The sequence below is a fragment of the Cannabis sativa genome, chromosome 4, assembly GCF_029168945.1.
Source record: "Cannabis sativa cultivar Pink pepper isolate KNU-18-1 chromosome 4, ASM2916894v1, whole genome shotgun sequence".
In the NCBI taxonomy this organism is placed as follows: Eukaryota; Viridiplantae; Streptophyta; class Magnoliopsida; order Rosales; family Cannabaceae; genus Cannabis; species Cannabis sativa.
The window spans coordinates 56,286,143-56,299,341 of NC_083604.1; the positions used below are offsets into that span (position 1 = coordinate 56,286,143).

Below are 13,199 nucleotides of genomic sequence, written 5' to 3' on the forward strand. Positions count from 1 at the left end.
TATTGACGACATTCTAATTTATTCAGACTCAGAAGAGACTCACGAAAGACATCTTCGAATGGTATTACAACGTCTCAGGGAACATAAGTTGTATGCCAAGTTTAAGAAATGTGAATTTTGGTTACCTCAGGTGAGTTTCTTGGGCATGTGGTGAGTAAAGATGGTATTTTAGTGGACCCAGTAAAGATCGAAGCAGTACGTGATTGGCCTCGACCTAAGTCAGCAACCGAAGTTAGAAGTTTCCTGGGGTTAGCAGGGTATTATCGAATATTTGTTGAAGGCTTTGCAAAGATTTCTACGCCTTTAACTGAATTGACCCGAAAGAATTGTAAGTTTGTTTGGACTGACAAGTCTGAAGGTAGTTTCCAAGAATTGAAGCAAAGGTTGATTACCGCTCTGGTGCTAACTTTACCAAAAAGTGATGAAAAGTTTGTGATTTATTGTGATGCATCCAAACAAGGGTTAGGTTGTGTTCTTATGCAGTAAGGGAAAGTGATTGCTTATGCATCCAGGCAATTGAAGGAGTATGAACAACGGTATCCTACCCATGATATTGAATTGGCAGCAGTTGTCTTTGCACTAAAAGTTTGGCGTCACTATCTGTACGGTGAGAAGTGTGAAATTTATACAGATCACAAAAGCCTCAATTACTTTTTCACTCAGAAGGATTTAAATATGAGGCAACGACGATGGTTAGAACTGGTCAAAGATTATGACTGTGAGATTCTCTACCACCCTGCTAAAGCAAATGTGGTAGTGGATGCTCTGAGTCGGAAAGGACCAGGGCAGGTTTATGAACTAAAGGAAATCTCAGCAAAGCTGGCTGAGGATATGACGAGAGCGGGAATTGAATTTGTAATTGGAAAACTTGCTAATATCACCATACAGTCTGATTTATTGGAAAGGATTAGAGTAGCTCAACAAGGAGATCTTGAGCTACGGGGGCATAAGGAGAAGTTAGAGGCCGGATTGGCAAAAGACTTTTCATGTTTATCTGATGGGTTGTCACGATACAAGAACAGAATCTGTGTGCCGGTTGATAAAGAAATCAGACAGGAGATTCTTGATGAATCTCATACTACACCGTACTCCTTACACCCAGGAACAACCAAGATGTATCATGATGTGAAAGCTTTATACTGGTGGTCGGGTATGAAGAGGGATATTGTTGAATATGTGTCAAAATGCTTAACCTGTCAACAAATTAAAGCAAAACATCAAAGGCCAACAAGTTTGCTTCAACCTCTAAAGATTCCTGAATGGAAATGGGAAGACATCACCATTGATTTTGTAGTGGGATTGCCCAGAACAGTAGGGTATTATGATTCTATTTGCGTGATAGTGGATCAATATGCTGATTTGTATATCAAGGAGATAGTTCGACTTCATGGTGCCCCAAAGTCGATAGTTTCGGATCGAGATCCAAAATTTACATCCAAATTTTGGGAAAGTTTACAGCAAGCAATGGGTACTAAGTTGAAATTCAGTACAACTTTTCATCCTCAAACCGATGGTCAATCTGAAAGGACTATCCAGATACTTGAGGATATGTTGAGGGCATGTGTAATGGATTTTGAAGGTTCTTGGAACAAGTACCTACCTCTGATTGAGTTTTCTTATAACAATAGTTATCAGAGTACCATTGGCATGGCTCCATATGAGATGCTTTATGGAAGGAAATGTCGATCACCTATTCACTGGGATGAGGCTGGTGAACCTAGGTACCTTGGACCTGAAGCTGTCCAAAGAACGAGCGATGCTATTGAAAAGATTCGAGCTCGTATGCTTGCTTCCCAAAGTAGACAGAAAAGCTACGCAGATCCAAAGCGTAGAGATGTTGAATTCCAAGTTGGGGATTTTGTTTTTCTTCGGGTATCCCCAATGAAAGGAATTCGAAGGTTCAAGAAAAAAGGAAAGTTGAGTCCCAGATTTATTGGCCCATTTGAGATTCTTGAGAAAGTAGGTCAGGTAGGTTATCGGTTGGCTCTACCTCCTGCTTTATCTGGGGTTCATAACGTGTTTCATGTCTCGATGCTTCAGAAATATGTATCTGATACAACTCATATCTTAAGTTATGAAGACATTGAGCTTCAAACCGACCTGTCATATGAAGAACAACCAGTACAGATCTTAGACAGGAAAGAAAAGGTTCTGCGGAACAAGACTATTCCTCTAGTTAAAGTGCTGTGGCAGAACATCAAAGTTGAAGAAGCGACTTGGGAGTTAGAGTCGCAGATGCGGGAGTTGTATCCCGAGCTTTTCAGGTAAATTTCGAGGACGAAATTCCTATAAATGGGGGATAGTTGTAATATCCCAGAAAATAAAAAATATTTAAATAGACATATTTTATTAAATATGTAATTACTTGGGAAATGAAGTAGGATTATGATCGTACTTAGCTAAATTGTTGAGAAATTATTTAATGAAATACGTTATTTTCGGGCCCGGCAATTGTGAAAATTTGGCGATGTGGTTAGTAATGTCACGACATTAATGAAAGATCTATTTTGAGTACATCTCGGATTAAGTTAGAATTTTATTAGAATGTCGGATTGGGGAATTAGTGAAATTACCTAAATGCCCCTAGGGTTTCTTTAAAAAAAAATTAGATTAAGGGGAAAAGGGGTAGATTAGTAAATTTAAGGTGTTTGACTTTTCTTTTATTTTTAAGCTGCCTATTATTTTTTAAAAAAAAAGAAAAAAAAGAAAACCCTATTTAAAGAGTTTCCTTCCAAGGCAAGAAAAAACATTTCAATCAACATCAAGCTTCTCTTTTTCTTCTCCTTCTGCCGAACCCTAGGAGCAGCTGGGAACCAGGTGAAACTCATCTTATTTCATCCACTCTTGAGCTAATCTAAGCCCTAGAAGCTAGCTAAGTGAAGGTATGATTTTCTACTCTTCTCTTGATTGGTTTTCTTGAGTTTAGTTTAGGTTTTGGTGAAGGTTTTCAATGAATTCTGAGCTGGGGTATAAACTGAGGATAAGGTAGGTTCTTAGGGTTGAAATTGAACTTGTTTGAATGAAAATTGAGTGAGGTTAATGGCTGGTTGAAATTGGATATGGTTGTTGAGAGAAAATTTATTTTTTCTTCACTTTGAAGTGTGATTTTGAGCAAATTGATATATTGCATTGAAATAGTTGTTTGGTTATGTTATAATTGCCATAATATATTGTTCTCGAAAGTTTGGTTAGGTTTTGTGGAGGTTTGATTGGTTTTTGGGGTGAAAAACCAGAAATCACCATGGCTGCCAGGAAAAAAAGGCAGGCCGTTTTTCTGGGTGTCTGAAAAAAGGCCGACCGTTTTTCCGAGGAAAGGGGGATTTTGGGTTTTTCTCTTCAAGTCCGATCTGATTCGGGGTGTCTTTCGGAGTGGAATTCAGGGTGTTTTAGAGATGGTTAAGCTAGTTTGATCTGGGGGAAAGTAGGGTGTGTTCTATTGTGAGAATTAGAGTTGATTATCAGAAATTTGATTAAGGTTTTCATTTGAGTTTTAATTGTCGTGACATAGGACCGGAATTGCTTAGCTTGTTTTCCACTCAGGTCGGCTCATACTCTTGTTTTCTGAACCAAGGTAAGAAAAGTGGTAAGCACCGTATGTGGTTAAAGATTAATGGTTGAATGGAAGTGGCCTTGATTATTATCAAGACTTTGATTAAATATTTAGTAAGCCTAGGTTATGACCTAGGGTTGGAAACAGTTATTACCGTTAGGAGTAATTACTCTTGAAACCGCGGTTAGGTTTCTTACTTATCGTTTGCTTTATCGGGCAACGATAGTGACATATTCAGCTCGTGGTTAACGAGTGGTAAAGGGGTACTTTATTAAGTACCAAGATTGTGTAATGTGAATGTGTAATGTGTAAAGGAATACTTTATGATATTGTATAATGAGTAAACATATTGGTATGAGATTAAATTGATAATCATTTTCGGGTAACGTTTTGGTTACTTTTCTTGCTGAGTCTCTGTGACTCACGGGTGCTTTATGGTGCAGGTAAAGGGAAGGCAAAAGTTGAGCAACCATGAGTTTGTGGTCGCAGCAGCAATGTACATACCAGCCGCAGTGACACGGCCCAGTAAACAGGATGCTCTATTTTGATTGTATTTTGGAAGTATAAAGTTTATGTTGTAAAATACTTTGAAACCAGTTTGTGAATATTTTGAAAACAGGGGAACCCCGTAGTCCATATTACTTATCTTTTGTTAATCAGTTTAAAAGTTGAATTTTAATTGTCAAAATTTAATTACCCACACTTTTAGTATAATTACATATTATATAAATATCAGTATTTTATTAAATTGCACACACGTGGCGTCCCTGTTGGACAGGGCGTTACAGACTGTGTTGTCTTTTCAGGTGTGTTCTGACAGGTTGGCGCGGTATAGTCACAACCGGGTATTTCGGGCCGAACCGGGTTCGGGCCCGAAATATAAATTGGATTGATTTATTTGGCATTATTATTTATGGGTGATAATCTGAATTTTTATTTGAAAATAATTGAGTATGAATTCACTAGAATGCCCTTGTATGTGTGAATAGGTGAAAATTGGCCTTAGGGGCTCAATGGTCTTTTGACCTTATTTGATTTAATTTAATAAAAGCTGAATTTTGAGGAAATGAAATTAAAAATTCTGGGTCCTCTCTCTCTCCTTAACCCGACCCCCTCTTCCTCTCTCTTTATCATCTTCAATATTTTACAACTTTGAAATTGAGGCTTGGATTGGAGAAAAGTTAAGGAGTTTGGGTGATTTTGGTGCTTGGAGCTTAGAAATTTGTGGTAAAACTTCTTGATCCTTTTTGTTTATGATTAAGTTCTGGTATGTGAATATTTTTTGATTTTAGGTTTGATGTTCTTGATGTTCATTTGAGATTTGATGCATGTTGGTGAATTAGTGGTGATATTGTTAATTTTTAATGTGTTTGAGCTATTGAGACCATATGGATTGCAACTTGAATGTTGTGTGGGATTATTAGAGTTTGTTTTGGTGTTTCCTTTATCTTATGCAGCTCTGAATTGTATGTTTTCTTGAGCTTGTGTTTGAATTTAAAGGTTTGAGCTTGAATTAGTGGGAAATTTAGCTCAATGTTTGGAGGTTAATTTTTATATTGATTAAATCTGATTTTGGTTAAGGATTAATGCATGAATTTTGTATTTTTACCCTATGTTTGGTTGGGGTTCGAAATCTAGGAAAGGTTGGCATTTTAAGACCTTAAAAATTGAGTTTTTGGGTGTTCTAAACCCAGTCGTCGCGATGGGATTTTCGGCCGTCGCGACTGGATTTGGCAGTGAGAAATTTTGTTTTTCTCAATTTTGTTTTGGCCATAACTTTTGACTCGGGACTCCTTTTGGGACGTTCTTTATATTGTTGGAAAGCTCGTTCCGAGCTCTATTTTATTATCTGTGGTTTGAATGCCATGTTTATATTTTGTAAAAGTGAAATTGGGGATTAACCCTATTTGTAAAATCCCGGATTGTGTGACTAGGATTACCGGCACCTGATCAGGAGCACCCAGGGATTTGGAATCTCTACTATTGCGGGACAACAGGTAAGACAGTAATTAGCACGTAGAGTATGCGCAGTGGCGCTTATGTTGAGAATCATATGCATGTATGTTTAGTAACTGGGATTAGGGTTATTACCCTAATAGGAACGGTCTAATAGCCTAGGGTTATTACCCTAGTGATATATGTGTATAAATGCCATGCCATGTTAATTGAAATGAGATTTAGGGATTATGCACTCAAGGCATAATCAGGTTGGACTCGGTACACATAACCGAGATGAACCACTTTTAAGGCCTTAGTGTAATTAGACGTGTGAGAGCAACACGTGGGTCTACATCACGTAGATTTAATTTGATGTGTGAGCGCAACACATAGGTCTACGGTACGTAGACATAAATGGGCATGTTGATATAATGATCAGGTCTGTGCTATACAGACATATGTGAATGAGCATAATATATTTGTTATGATTTATACTATCTTGCTGGGCTTGGCTCACGGGTGCTCTACTGTGCAGGAAAGGGTAAGGCATTAGCTGATCAGCCATGAGTTTCAGGAGCAGGGCGAAGAATGTACATGTTCATGCCACTTCAGACCAAGCAGGTTATGGGTCTAACAGTGTTGACTTTTGTATTCTGTTTTGCCGCTTAGGTCGGCTAGTAAGAAAGAACTTGTAATAAGTTTGTAAATATTTTTGGGATCCCAAATATTTTGAAAAGTTTAAATATATTATAAGTTTATTTTCATTCTGATTAATATAAAAGTTTAAATTCTACGCTATTTTAATTAGTAATCCCGATTAGGGGATTAGGGTTTCATAAGCATTTTTGGGTAGCGTGCCTAATTATTTAGGGCGTTACAGTAAGACTAGACGCTTTTCCATTCAAGGCACTACACCAAGACTGGTGAAGAACTTTCTCAGCCAGACAACCTCTTTGGCAGCTTCTGCTGCAGCTATGTATTCTGCCTCCATGATAGAATCTGAAATCGCAGTCTATTTAGCACTTCTCAAAACCACTGCTCCACCCCCAAGAGTAAACACCATCCCAGATGTAGATTTCCTGTCTTCAAGACATGCTTGGAAATCTGAGTCGGTATAGCCTATGGGATTTAAAGCACCACCCTTGTAGACTAACACGTAATCTCTAGTACTCTTCAAGTATTTCAGAATATACTTAACAGCATTCCAATGTTCCTGACCTGGATTTGACTGATACCTGCTCACGATTCTAACTGCATAGCAGATGTCAAGTCTAGTGCATAACATTGCATACATTAGACTTCCAACTGCAGAAGCATAAGGAACTTTTGCCATGTCCTCTATCTCTTGAGGTTCAGTAGGACACTGTTCCTTAGATAGACGGATACCATATCTAGAAGGCAAATTTGCCCCTTTGGTGTTGGTCATGGAGAATCTCTCTAAAACTTTTTCAATGTAAGTTGTTTGAGAGAGAGCAAGGGATTTGTTCTTCCGGTTTCTAATAATTTGAATACCGAGAACAAAGGCAGCCTCACCGAAATCTTTAATATTGAATTGAGTGTTAAGCCATTCCTTGATGTCAGTCATTGTAAAGACCACTTAGTTTAATTTGGAAATCAGCACTTAATTATGTTTAATTATGGAAAATCATTTATAGCTATTTAAATAATTATTTGTACTATTTTATTGAATTCTGAAATGCATTTTATGTCATATAGTGAATTTCATAATTTTGCATTTCTGGTACATGGTAACATGGAACTCAGTGTTTGGCTCAGTAAAATCACAACTTAGTATGTTAGTATTGTGGGACGATTATTTAGACATTGGGAATGTCGGGATTGGCCGGGAATTTAGAATTTCCCAAAAATACCCTTTAGTGCCTTTATGTTGTTGTAGCATGGAGGGGCAAATTGGTCATTTTGCCCCATTGTTATTTTGTCCTTTAGTGGACTTAGAGTTGTGAAAGTATTTGGTTTATTATTGATTTATTGGCTGAGATGAGTAAATGAACCTCTTTTTATTTTCATTTTTACTAAATTGGAAAAAGTTAGAAATTGGAAAAGAAAACCATTTTCTCTCTCTCTCTCTCTCTCTCTCTCTCTCTCTCTCTCTCTCTCTCTCTCTCTCTCTCTCTCTCTCTCTCTCTCTCTCTCTCTCTCTCTCTCTCTCTCTCTCTCTCTCTCTCTCTCTCTCTCTCTCTCTCTCTCTCTCTCTATTCGGGCCTCTTGGAGCAGCAAGAAGCTGACCATTTCCTTGGGATTTGAAGCTAATTTTAATCAAATTTAGTGATCGCAAGTTGTTGGCATGTTTCCCTTAGCTTTCCTTTAAGTTTTATGAAGTTTTGAGGATTGTTGATAGGTTGCATGCTTAATTTTAGAATGTTCTTGCTGCTGTATGTTGTTGTTGATTTCTGAAGTTTATTCATGAGTATTTGTGTAGATTAGAGCTAATTGTGATGCATGTTGGTGGTGTTGTTTAAAGTTATGGAATTTTTATTCAAAAACTATGCTTTTCAAAGTGAATTAATGGAATGTGTTGCTGCATTGGTTGTTGATGCTTGCTGTTGTTTTCTGAAGTTATTATATGCATGTTTAAGTAGGTTTGAACTGATTTGGATGCATGTTAGTTAGATTTAACCAAGTTTGAGTTTTGAACTCAAAGCTTGGAGCTTTAATGGCAATTTTAGTATCTGTGTGTTCTGGGCTGTTTTGATGCCTTGGTTTTGTTCTTTAGGGTATTTAGAACAGGTCTGGAAGGTTTTGTTTGAATTGGATTTAATTTGGGCAAGTTATGAATTTTTGATTGTTTCCTGCGAGGAACCGGAATTCCAGATGGGGGTTAGGGAATTCCCAGAATTGGAATTCCGGTTGCAGAACCGGTCTGTCGGTTGGGAGATTTTTAGGAACCCTAAATTTTCTCGTTTTTATGTTATTTGGGGTATTTTCATGCTTTTTATCGATAAGGAAACTTTTAGTTTCTAGTTTAAGTCCCCGGGAAGTTTTTTAGCGTATCACTTAATAGTGCTGTGATTGTTATGGTTTAGGAGCCTGTAAACCGCCGTACAGTTCGTTCCACTCAGGTTGACCGGCACACCTGAATTCAGAATCGAGGTAAGATTAGTATAATAATATGCATATGTATTACATGTTTAGCGTGCATGTAGGAAGCCTGTTAGATTACATTAGATATGTATGTTGGCTTCGTACCATCCAACTGTGTCACATCGGTACAGGCTAGAGTATGACTAGCAGCTGGAGTATGACCAGTGTACCGAGTATAGGCTGACACAATATCACATCGGTACAGGCTAGAGTATGACTAGCAACTGGAGTATGACCAGTGTACCGAGTATAGGCTGATACTATGGTTGGTGGTACTGTACTATTTGACGTATCACATCAGTACAGGCTAGAGTATGACTAGCAGCTGGAGTATGACCAGTGTACTGAGTATAGGCTGATATTGTAACACATTGGAACAGGCTAGAGTATGACTAGCAGCTGGAGTATGACCAGTGTACCGAGTATAGGCTGTTACTTGTCAATAGTAGCGTCTTATGAATGTTCAGGACTTAGTATCGTGTGGGACACGGTAGTTAGGGTTATGGTTAGGGGTATGGGCGTCTGATCATAACCCGGGATTTATGTATGATTATTATTATGCTTTTCTTACTGAGTCTTTCGACTCACAGTGCTATGTTCATGTGTAGGTAAGGGCAAGGCCAAGGCTGAGGAACCGTGAGAGCGAGCCGATGAAGATTGTACATGTCGGGGCTGTTAGGCCTGGAGTGCACAATCCTCGAGACAGCAACGCTTTTGTAGTTAGTCGCTGGGCGACAAATATTTTGTATTAGACAGTAAACTTTTGTAAAGTGTTTTGTAATCGGGATCCCGAGTATTTTTGTATAAAATATTTTATAAGTTTAATTAAAAAGAAAAATTTTTAATTAATCACGATTTTCATAAACCTCGTTGATTAGCAACGAGCTGCACAGTATGTTTAAAAATCATGTAATACGCCTATGCTAGTTAGGGTGTTACAATTTGGTATCAGAGCCGCCAGGTTGTCTTCCGAAGATCGTCACGACATGTACAATCATCATTAGCAGTTAGCTCGTTCTACGGTTCAGTAAGCTTTTATTGCTTTAGCAGTTTATTTAATTATTATGAAATAAGAAAAGCCTGATAGGAAGAATGTTAGTAGCCTGATAGTAGAATAGGCGCATGTTTTTAATTTCCAAATTATGCGGCATTAGTAAGCTCTCGTTGATGATGACCTGATGTGCCAACTCTTGGTTTCGCAGAGTCAGGGCAACTCAGTCGGGTAAAATCAGGGTCAAGGAGCTCAGTTTCCCCCGAATGTTAGGGGCCGTGGTAGAGGTCCCAGGGGCAAGGCCCGTGGTCGGCGTGATGATAACCCACCACAGGCTGCCCAAGCTGACTAGGAAGGCCAAAATTGGGAGACTAGGTTTGCTGAAATGCAAGCCAGAATAGAGGAGCAAGATCTTGAGATTTAGAGATTGAGGTAGCAGGGGGCTCCTGCAATGCCGGTGCCAGAAGCTCCTGTGGCATTTGCCCCTGTTGCTCAGGTCGAGATAGTGGTAGCGGCAAACAGAATGGAACCCCTGTATTAAAGGTTCCGGAAGCAGGCACCTCCGGTTTTTCTGGGAGGTCCGGACGTCATGAAAGTCGAGCAATGGCTAACGGTGATTACTAGAATATTGAATTTTATGGGTGTCACCGGGAATGACAGGGTGGTCTGTGCCACCTTTCAGTTTCAAGAGGACGCGTTAGTCTGGTGGGACATGGTGTCCCAAATTCACGACGTCACAACTATGACCTGGGAAAGGTTCCAGGAACTCTTCAACGCGAAATACTATAATGAGGTCGTTAGAAGTGCCAAGAGAAAAGAGTTCGCACACCTGACCCAGAGAGAGAATATGAGTGTGACTGAGTACACTACACAGTTTGACCGGTTGGCAAGGTTGGCCTCGGGAATCGTGACAACCGACTTCAGTAAGAAAGAAAAATATCTTGATGGACTTAATGTGAAGATCAAGAATGACCTTATGATCACTACGGACGACAAGACAACCTATGTTGAGATGGTGGAGAAAGCACTGCGAGCTGAGGGCGCAGTTGGGTGTATGTCGGAGTCAGTTAGGACTCCAGTGAGTGGCGGGGCTCCTACCCCTCCTGCATCAGGCTTCAGCAGGGGAGGTAGTGGTTCGGCCATGGACCAGAAAAGGAAGACATCCATTGCATCCGGTGGCTTAGGGCAGAACAAGAAGTTCCGAGGGAACCAGAGTCGAGGTGGTCGTCAGGGTAATGGTGAGACCCGTTATTCTTACCCGGAGTGTCCCATTTGTAAAAGGCATCATCCGGGGGAGTGCAGAGGTCAGGGATGCTTTCAGTGTGGCATGCTCGGACATTACAAGAGGGATTGTCCCCAGCTTCGGTCAGAGGCACGAAGGGCTCCGGCGAGACCCACTCCAGCTAGGGTGTTCGCCATTACGCAGGCTGATGCAGAAGCCAGCCCTTCAGTTGTAACAGGTCAGCTCTCGGTTAATAACTCATTTTACTCAGTGCTGTTTGATTCTGGGGCCACACATTCTTATGTGGCAGCTAGAATCTTTAGTAAATTGGATAGACCTTGGGATAGTTATGAATAAGGGTTTGGAACCCTATTACCTGGCGGAGAGTTAGTTATCTCCAAAAGGTGGATTAGGTCTATACCGATCAGAATAGACGGTAGGGAGTTAAGTGATGACTTGATAGAAATGAGCCTAGTAGATTTCGATATTATTTTAGGAATGGATTTCCTATCGAAATACTCAGCCAGTATTGATTGCAAGAGGAAGATGGTGATCTTCCAACCGGAAAGTGAAGAATCATTTGTGTTTGTTGGTTTTGTTCGGGGATCTCGGATCCCGGTGATTTCGGCCATGTTAGCTAGGGAGTTACTGCATGGCGGTTGTTTAGGGTTTCTGGCCGTGGTGATGGACACCACTCGGCCAGATACCATTCGGCCAGAGGATATCAGGGTGGTTCGAGAATTTTTAGATGTTTTTCCCGAAGAACTTCCAGGTTTACCACCTCAGCGGGAGATTTATTTTGTCATAGATTTGGCAACCGGAGTGGAACGGTTTCCAAGGCTCCGTATAGAATGGCTCCAGCTGAGCTTAAAGAATTGAAGATCTAGCTTCAAGGGTTACTTGACATAGGGTTTATCCGGCCTTGTGTGTCACCCTGGGGAGCTCCGGTTTTATTCGTCAAGAAGAAAGATGGAACTATGAGGATGTGCATCGATTATCGGGAATTAAACAAGTTAACAGTGAAGAATAAATATCCATTACCTAGGATCGATGATCTTTTTGATCAACTTCAGGGAAAGACGGTCTTTTCCAAGATTGATCTCCGATCGGGTTATCATCAGTTGAAAATCCAAGAGGAGCACATTTCGAAGACGGCTTTCCGTACTAGGTATGGACATTATGAATTCTTGGTTATGTCGTTTGGACTAACCAATGCTCCTGCAACATTTATGGATTTGATGAATAGGGTATTCAAGGATTTCCTAGATATCTGTGTTATTGTGTTTATCGACGACATCCTTGTGTACTCTCAATCAGAAGAGGAGCATGAGTTACATCTTCAGATGGTTTTGCAACGGCTTCGGGAACACAAGCTTTATGCCAAATTCAAGAAATGTGAATTTTGGCTATCTTAGGTGTCTTTCCTAGGGCACATTGTTAGCAAAGATAGGATCAAGGTGGATCTCGGGAAAATAGAATCCATCAGGGATTGGCCAAGACCGAAGACAGTGACAGAAATTAGAAGCTTTTTGGGTTTAGCCGGATATTATCGTCGGTTCGTGGAAGGGTTTTCTAAGATAACAACACTCTTAACCGAACTTACGAAGAAGAATCAGTGGTTTGTGTGGTCAGACAAGTGCAAAGCTAGCTTTCAAGAGCTGAAGCAGAGGTTGATTACAACTAAAGTGTTAGCTTTGCCTTCAGACAATGAGAAGTTTGTAGTTTATTGCGATGCATCCAGATAGGGTCTGGGGTGTGTGCTGATGCAAGCCGATCGGGTTATCGCTTATGCCTCCCGTCAGTTAAAGGATTATGAACAGCGATACCCGACTCATGATCTGGAGTTGGCTGCGATAGTTTTTGCATTGAAAATCTGGCGGCATTACCTTTACGGAGAAAGGTGTAAAATTTATACCGACCATAAAAGTCTCAAATATCTATTTACTCAGAAAGATTTGAATATGAGACAGAGGCGTTGGTTGGAATTTGTGAAAGATTATGACTGTGAGATTCTCTATCACCCTGGGAAGGCCAATGTAGTGGTCGATGCCCTAAGTAGGACGGGTCCTGGGCAGGTAGCTAGCATGGTTCAGATCTCACCTTAGTTAGCAGAGGACATGGTTAGATCCAGCATTGAGTTTGTGGTAGGTCAGCTTCACAACTTGACGCTACAATCTGATCTGTTGGAAAGAATTAAAGCCGCTCAGATGACTGATCCAGAGTTAGTAAAAATCAGAGATGAGGTTTCAGCTGGTCAAGCCAGGGATTTTTCAGTGACAGATAACGGGATGCTTCTGTATAAAGCTAGGGTTTGTGTTTCGAGTAGTGTGGAACTCAGGAATGAGATCTTTGAGGAGGCTCATTCTACCCCGTATTCTCTGCATCCCGGCACCACC

General features: G+C 40.2%; 1 long non-coding RNA gene across 1 annotated transcript; it reads left to right on the plus strand.

Moving 5' to 3' along the window:
• Positions 1–4,711: 4,711 nt before the first annotated feature.
• Positions 4,712–6,220, plus strand: LOC133036524 (uncharacterized). Its single transcript, XR_009687141.1, has 3 exons — positions 4,712–4,777; positions 5,485–5,547; positions 6,024–6,220. It is a non-coding gene; the product is annotated as an uncharacterized LOC133036524 (long non-coding RNA).
• Positions 6,221–13,199: the final 6,979 nt, after the last annotated feature.